General features: G+C 45.2%; 1 non-coding gene across 1 annotated transcript; it reads left to right on the forward strand.

The window, feature by feature from the left end:
- The first annotated feature begins 484 nt into the window (after window positions 1-484).
- Window positions 485-603, forward strand: LOC138353444 (5S ribosomal RNA). The gene has a single exon (XR_011223147.1). It is a non-coding gene; the product is annotated as a 5S ribosomal RNA (ribosomal RNA).
- Window positions 604-8,800: the final 8,197 nt, after the last annotated feature.

Genomic DNA, 8,800 nt, shown 5'->3' on the forward strand with positions numbered 1-8,800 from the left:
GCTGCCGCCGCTTGAGCCGAACCTATTTATGTGCCGGCACGGTACAGAAGCTGCAACCTGGCAACTCGTCCACCAATCACGACGGTTGGTTTTACGGCTCCGAAACCTGGATCCCATATCTTCTCTAAAATAGAAGTATTTGTTCATGTTCTTTGTAAAAGTATCATAAAGCAGGACAGATGAGACAAATATCATAAAAACTGAAGAGCAGATGAGCACACACATGTTTGTATTACAAAAGAAAATCCACAAATTCATTAGAAATTGGCAGGGCAGGCTGAGGAAGTAGGTAGATGTAAAATGTCTGTAAATGGCGAAAGAACATAAACCCAAGACTGAATAAACGATGTTAAATATCCATGCCAAGGAGACAAAAATATGTTAGGATACAATTACCATTAAGACACCACAAGCAGGTCCGTATCCTGCCGCGATGACTTAAAAAAAGAGTTGGTTATTAACCACAATGTGTAGGCAGTCTCATGCCAACGGCCATACCACGTTGAGAACACCGCTTCTCGTCCGATCAGCGAAGTTAAGCAACGTTGGGTTTGGTTAGTACTTGGATGGGTGACCGCCTGGGAACACCAAATGCTGTTGGCAATAATGTTTTTTGTTTTGTTTCGTTTGTTTTTGTTTGAATGGCTGGCTCCACGGGAAATTCACGGAGTTGTGTGGAATAAGGCCTGGTAAAATGAATTAATATGTATGTCATGTTTAAAACAAACTCGCTTAATATAGATAGTGTGTGAGGCTTTATACAAAAACAAGCAACCAAAACCAAACATGTTGTATATATATATATATATATATATATATATATATATATATATATATATATATATATATATATATATATATATATATATATATATATATATAGCTTAATCCGGGTTTGAACTCGCAACTCCAAGAATACCCATCACTTATATACACTTTACCACTGGACCACAGCTGCAGGACACTTGATGCTGAGGTATTAATTTAATGACGTAAATGCCATTTCCACAAATAAATGATAATTAAAAAGTATTTGTATGTACAAATCTTTTCTGTTTAAAAGGCTACAATATCAGTTACTGATATAATTTGTGTTAATGTTTCTATACCCACAGGAAGGCATATTTTTGCTTATATGTAAAGGGTACGGAGAAGGAATCCACAGACCATCATTCCCCTCCCCTTCCCTCCCCCCCCCCAACTCCCACCTACTACCACCACCACCACCACCACTCACCACTACTCACCACCAATCACCACCACCACCAATCACCACCACCACACCTAACCGAAAACCCCCTAACACATCAACCCTCCCCCCAATCAACAGGCGAAATAATAACCCTCAAATGCCTGCCTGCCTGCCTGCCAGCCAATACTAACGGTCTTCTCAGAAAGAAAATCTCTTTGTATCTGTATTACTTGATGAAATGTATGATTCTAATAATGAAAATAAATTGTTATGTCGGTTGTATGAGCATAATGACCAATATGCACATGATATGAATGAATTAAATAGTGTAGTTTTAAGTAATTAGGTTGTAGACACATTAAGCGGATATGATATTTGACGCGTCCAGAACTGGTGATTTTTGGTTTAGTTTTAAATGCACCACCACCACCACCATTGCTTCCCCAGAGCCTAATTAAGGACCGGTAAAAGGAGTCAATATGTATGTCATGTATAAAACCAAAGAATGAATAAAAAAACACACACACAAACCTACATAATAGTATTAGGAAGATTGTATGGCAAAAAAAAAAAAAAGTATTATTCCCATTGGGTCGTTTGAACTCGCGACTTCCAAAACACCAGACACACACCTTACCACCCAGCCACAATAGAGTTGGTATAATTGTGCAACTTTAGTTATAAAAGTAAAGTTTTCTCACATTGTATTGATAACTTAAAGGATTTTTTTTTTTTGCATGTACAAATCTTATTGTCTGTTCTATGAAAAGGCTTGATGTAAATTATGTATTTTTTGAATGATTGAATTGTAGGCACATTAAGCGGATTCGATATTTGATATATCCAGAAAAGGCGATTTATGTTCAGTTTTAAAATGCATCACCGTTAACGCTAAAGGACTGGTAAAATGACTCGATGTTTGTCATTTTTAAAATAAACACTAAAACAAGGCCCTTAACATATATAATGTTTGAATATAAATTGAATGCATATCAATACAAAGTGGGAGTGGCTGGCTGGCTGGCTGGCTGGCTGGCTGGCTGGCTGGCTGCCTGCTTGCCTGCCTGCCTGCCTGCCTGCCTGCCTGCCTGCCTGCCTGCCTGCCTGCCTGCCTGCCTGGCTGCCTGCCTGCCTGCCTGCCTGCCTGCCTGCCTGCCTGCCTGCCTGCCTGCCTTGCCTTGCCTTGCCTTGCCTGGCCTGGCCTGTCCTGTCCTGTTATTGCCTTGCCTTGCCTTGCCTTGCCTGGCCTGGCCTGGCCTGGCCTGGCCTGGCCTGGCCTGTCCTGTCCTGTTATTGCCTTGCCTTGCCTTGCCTTGCCTTGCCTTGCCTTGCCTTGCCTGGCCTGGCCTGGCCTGGCCTGGCCTGGCCTGGCCTGTCCTGTCCTGTTATTGCCTTGCCTTGCCTTGCCTTGCCTTGCCTTGCCTTGCCTTGCCCTGCCCTGCCTTGGCTGCAGCTGGCTGGCCGTAAATCAACTCTTAACAACACCACACCACACCACACCACACCATCACTCATCACCCATCACCCACCACCGGCCCCAGTCTCCCAGCCTCTCTTATATACCCGAGCAGGCCCTTTAAATTATTTGAATTGTTGCACTGCAGCCAATGGCACGATCGCTGCTGCTCAAACATATTCTGGTTCACAAATATATATATATATATATATATATATATATATATATATATATATATATATATATATATATATATATATATATATATATATATATATATTATATATATATATATATATATTATATATATATATATATATATATATATATTATATATATATAATATATATATATATATATATATATATATATATATATATATATATATATATATATATATATATATATATATATATATATATATATATATATATATATATATATATTCATGAAACACATTAAAACCTTGATCATTTATTCATTTATTACGTCTAGTGAAGAATTGCTTTTGTTCATTTGTATGATTAAAAATTGATAGAATAAGAATTCCTCGCTTAAAGTAAAATATAAAATATATATTGGATTTATATGATTGGTTAATATTCCAAGTGATGCTGAATATCCCCTATAATTTTGTTTTGTTTGTTTGTTATGTACACATTCCAAATGAAATCAATATAAATGTTATTATTAATGTTTGAAAGTTGATTGTCTACTTGAATCTCTCTATTAAAGTGTGTGTGGCTCCGGATGGAGCCTGGTTATGGTATTTGTCGTGGTGGGTGGCAGAAGTGCTTACTTCTTCTCTGTCTTCTTTGGCAAAAGAACTGCCTGAATGTTTGGAAGAACACCTCCCTGTGCAATGGTTACGCCAGACAGAAGTTTGTTGAGTTCTTCGTCGTTGCGGATGGCCAACTGCAAGTGACGTGGGATGATACGGGTCTTCTTGTTGTCACGTGCGGCGTTACCGGCGAGCTCCAGAACTTCGGCAGCGAGGTATTCCATGACGGCTGCCAGGTAGACAGGAGCGCCAGCACCGACGCGTTCGGCGTAGTTGCCCTTACGCAGCAGACGGTGAATTCTGCCCACGGGGAACTGAAGTCCGGCCCTGCTGGAGCGAGACTTTGACTTGCCCTTCACTTTGCCTCCCTTGCCGCGTCCTGACATTGCTGCTGCTGTTGTGGGTTTGTGGTGTTTTATGCCGCCTTTGCTTTGCTTTGCTTTGATGTCCATAGGGAATGGAAAGGATGGGGGAGGTAGAGGGATGGGGAGATGAAATTCAGGAAGAGGATGTGGGTGTAGAGAGAGAGGAGGTTTGAAAGTTCGGTGGCCTGTCCACCATGGGTTGACATTTTTGTATGTGTTGTTTGTTTGCGTGTGTGTTATGTTGGGTTGTCAGTACATTGGCTGGGGGGGCTAGTGTTTGTGACCTTGTTGGTGTCCTAAAGCACTAGAGCCGATGGAGTTGGCTGAAGGAGGCTAATCTTAGAAACATCAGGGTAGTTACACTTCTGACGCCACGACAAATGGTTTTTTGGTTTTATATTTTTTTTGTAGGTGTTTTATTTATATATATATATTTTTTTTTTTTTTTTTTTTTTTTTTATTTATTTATTATTATTTTTTTTTTTTTTTTTTTTTATTTATTATTTATTTTTTTTTCTTTCTTTCTTTATTCTTCATTTGGTGTAGATTGGGTCCGGGATGGGCCACTCATCTGGATCGACTGGCAGACCGCTTAGTATCTGAGGGCTTGGGAAGGCCTCATCATGGATATGTCTGATCACTTTTTGTTGGAGAGTGATTCTTCTGGTTCTGTGTGGTGGTTCATGGATCTCGTAGTCGCTGGTGGTGTTTTCTGCTACGAAGGGATCTTCTGGGTCTGGGACATACATGTTCTTCATACGGTACAGCTGTCTTCTGGCCAGGTAGCTGAGCCTAATGTTCATTGGCTTCATGTTGAGCGTCTCATGGATCAGGTCGGTTCTCACCCTGTCACTCAGAGTCAGGCCCTCTGCAAAGCGAAGTGCTTTGTTTTGTACTCGTTGAATCTTCAACATGTTGGATTTGTTGGTGAGGTTCAGGGGAACGTATGGGTATTCCAAGCTAGGCCTTATGATCATTCTGTACAGGTGGAGCTTGATGTGGGATGGGGCTTGGTTGAAACGGAAGAGCCTCGCCAGTGAGCCCCGGGCCATCGCTGTCTTCTGGGATACGTACTGGGAGGAGTTGAGTAGCCTGTTGAAGTTGTAACCGAGCACTGTGTTGGAGTTTGAGATGGCTATGGGTTCACCCCTGATTCTTATTCCCCCCTCATTTTCAATTGAGAAGGCCATACAGCCGACAGTGCTTAATTGAATCTTTTCTGGGTTAGTGGTGATCCTCCATTTCCTTTCCCAGTTAGCAGTCCTTGCTAGTTCTACGTTTGCCTTACGGGTTGCAGTTGCATGTTTGGCCGCTTGGCTGCTAGGGTTAGATGTTATTACGTGCGTTACGTCGTCCGCAAATTGCACGATAATGGTGTCCCTATACTCTGGTTGGGGCAGGTCATTTACAAAGATGTTGAAGAGAACCGGGCTCAAGCATGATCCTTGGGGGACTCAAGCTGTTGGGGTGAAGGCTGCGGCCTCGTTTGCCTTGAAGCTGGGGGTAACTTGCCTATTCTTAAGGAAATTACTGATCAGCCTGAGGAGGGTCCAGTTTTGCGCTGGTAAGTCTGCTAGTTTGTACACCAGACCATCGTGCCACAGGCTGTCGAAGGCCTTGTGTACGTCCCTCGTCGCAATCAAGGCTACCTGTTTTTGCTTGCGAATTGAGCTTAAGGCGTCGTAGATGATGTTAATTGCGTGCTGGGTTGATCTATGTGCTCGAAAGCCAAACTGCTTTTCTGTGAAGAGGTTGTTGTACTCCATGTAGTAGTTAAGGCGGTTTGACATGATTTTTTCAAAGCACTTGCCTATTGAGTCTAAGAGTGAGATTGGTCGGTAGTTGCCAGGTTGGTGGGGGTCTTTCTTGGGTTTGGGAATGAATATCATCTTGGCTGACTTGAATGCTACAGGAATGTGACCCGATGCCAGCATAGCGTTGAATAGGTTGAGTATGGATTGCATAAGATTGCCTGGTAGAAGTTTGATCTGCAGCGCTTTGATCCCTGATGGTCCTGGGGCCTTATCTCTGGTGTTTTTGATGACTCCTCTCATCTCTAGCATAGTTATGGGTCTTGTTAAAGGGTGGTCGTCTTCTAGGGTTGTCAGGTCAATCAGGGGGGTGCTGTTAAGGGAGGCGGCATTTTCTGTTGTCCATTGGTTGACACGTTCAAAGTGAGTGTTGTTGAAGGCTCTGCTGTTTGAAGCTGTGAGTGTCTTTTTCCAAACTGCGCCCATGAGGTCAGCCTGATCCTGCGGGTCTTCTATTTTTTCTTGTTGCTCCTCTTCATCTTCGTCAAGGAATGTGTGTACAAGGTGGGTGAGGCTGGGGTTAACCGATCCCAGGAGCTGTCTGATCTTGCGCCAGAAAGTTCCCGGCTCCCTTTTGTACTGGTTGGCCTGTCTCACTAGGGTTCTCCAAATGTGGCTCTTGTGGGTCAGCGTAAGGTCTATGGTTTCCCTTCTGAGTGTTTGTAGGGTCAACGCTGGTGGCTGGCCTGTTTGGTAGTGGCTTTGGCAGGCTCGCTGGTACACATTCATTTTGCCTCTGATTTCTCGGGTCGGCTTATATTGGTGGTAAGTCCTAGTGGTGGATATTTCACAAGTGGCCTCGGTTGCAAGCTGGATCCGGTTGTGGATGGTGTTTACTGCTTGGTCGATTGTTTGGGTTGGGAGGTTGTCGAACTCAAGGATGGGGTCGCCAGCAAGGAAGGTGTCATAGTCACGGGCACGTATGGTTTCCAATCTGGGCCTGGATGGTGCCACATATCTGAAGGGGGTTGCTTGGAGGGATGTGACCACAGGGATGTGATCCGACCCCACGTTCTTGCCTGGGGTTACTCTGCAGTGGAACAGGTCACAATCTCTGTTGGTCAGCACTATGTCAGGGGTGCCCCTATGGTTGCCCGCAAAGAACGTCTTAAAGTGGGGGCCTTGGAAGGAGAGGTCCCGGTTTTGCATTAGATTGAAGAGCTGCCTGCCCTTGAGGTCTGGCCTGTCAGGAGCGTTGAATAAGGCCTGATGGTGGGCATTCAGGTCTCCTGCGATGATAGTGGGGAGGTTCCTGTCGAGCAGCTTGTTCAGAGGGATGGAGGGGAGGTAGGCCAATCTAGGTGGTAGATATGCGGTGCAGACAATGAGGGGGCCGTGTGAAGTGGTGAGTTCTATTGCAAGAAAGTTGTCGTCTTCTATGAGGATGGGGCGGTAGGAGAGCCCTCTTCTTATTAGTATTGCCACCCCACTGTACCTACCCCTGTTGACTTCCCTGGTGGAATATCCCCAGATGGAGATGTGCTGGTCTTGTCTGGCCGCTGTTTCATTGAGTAAGACAACATCTGGGTTAAGTCTGGCTACCTCCAGAGTGAGTAGGTATCTGTTGTTGAAGTAATGTCTGATGTTCACCTGAAGGATTGTGATCCCCATTATTGACTATGAGACGGAAGTGTTTGTTTGGCTGTAGTGCCAATGTTGTTACATTCGGTTTGGTCGCTTCTGTTTGTGGAGGAGGGGGGTAAAGCTGTTGAGCCAGGTATCTTGTTCCTGGTTCCGGTCGGGGATTGGTTGGGGTTGGGGTTTACCATACGTTGCTGTGCCATTGGGGGGTCTTCGGTGTCACTGCTGTTCATGATGTCGACATCCGTGGTGCTAGAGTCGCTCTCTGGTGAAGAGTTGTGGGGGTTGCTTGCCCTTGCTCCGTCCACAGGGGATGGGGTTCGGCTGTAAGTGTTGGTCCTAGGCCTCTTGGTACAGCGTTGTGTGGAATATATTGTTGTGGGGCTGCGATGTTTGAAGCGAAATTTCCTAGGGCGGATGGGGTTCCGTATGGCAAGGGAGTTTGTGATAGCTTTGAGGACGATCTGATGAGGGAGTGTTTCAGGAAGGGTGGACATAGGTGTTTCCCAGAATGTCGGGGTGGAGGGGCCGGGGTTGTTCAGGGAGTTTGGAGTCTCCTGGGCGTTGGTAGAGGCCTGGGGGCGAGGAGTACTAGGGTTGGGGTTGTTGGGTTGTGCTTGGGCCTGGCCGGCGGTTGTTGTGATGTTAGGAGTCAAGTAGGCAAGCGAGTCCTCGGACATATGGACAGGGGGTAGGCCATTGTCTTTCCTAAGTGAGTTCCAGAAACCTAGGAGCTTCACTGGGTTGTCTGGAAACTGTATTTGAGCAAATGTTAGAAGTTCGGCCCCTAAGCTGGGCTTGGGATCGGGGTTTGGTGCAAGAGAGTTAGGTGTTGGGGCCTGTTGTGTTTGATTCTGGGTTTGCTCTGGTATAACCGTGGGGTTATGGGGGTGTTGGGTGCTTTGGTGTCCCCCTTGGGCCCCCGACTGGGCCTGTTGTTGGTTAGGGATGCCCCAGGCATTTACTGGTGGAGGAGGGGCAGGGATGGTAATAGCTGCCTGTTGGCGGGCTGCTGTCTCCGTTTCATGCAATTGCTTGATTGCCTCTTGCCTGCGAGGACAAAGATGCGAGATTGAAATGTGTGGACCATTGCATAGAGCACATTTGGGTGTTGGGTTTGTGCATTCCCTGTAGCTGTGTTCCCCTGTGCACCTGCTGCACTTGGGGGTTCCATTGTTACATGCATTGGAATAGTGGTCATACTGAAAGCATTTGAAGCATTGCTTGAGCTTGTAAAACCTCTGTGGGTTGATTTTGTCAGGTTCAGCCATGATGCCAAATGCAGAAAGGCCTTGTGTGCAGACTTGCGTTGCTTGCTCCGGTGAAGCCAGAGTAAGTTTCAGTACTTGGTTGTTGCGTTGGGTTGTGAATCTGTGGGCCTGAAGTATTTTGACATCCCTGTTTTTTTTTTTTTTTTTTTTTTTTTTTTTTTTTTTTTTTTTTTTTTTTTTATGCCGCCCCGCAGATCGAGCTTCGTGTTATATACCCCGCTCAGGATCAAGGGAGCCCGCCACTGACCAATCAGCGCACTCCGCCACGCGACCCGCTCTGAGCTGAGTCGCGAGCGGGATATTAAAGGAAAGCTCGCCTCGCGCAAAAGTTCATTATTGTATC

This window comes from Procambarus clarkii, chromosome 57 (assembly GCF_040958095.1).
Source record: "Procambarus clarkii isolate CNS0578487 chromosome 57, FALCON_Pclarkii_2.0, whole genome shotgun sequence".
Classification (NCBI taxonomy): domain Eukaryota; kingdom Metazoa; phylum Arthropoda; class Malacostraca; order Decapoda; family Cambaridae; genus Procambarus; species Procambarus clarkii.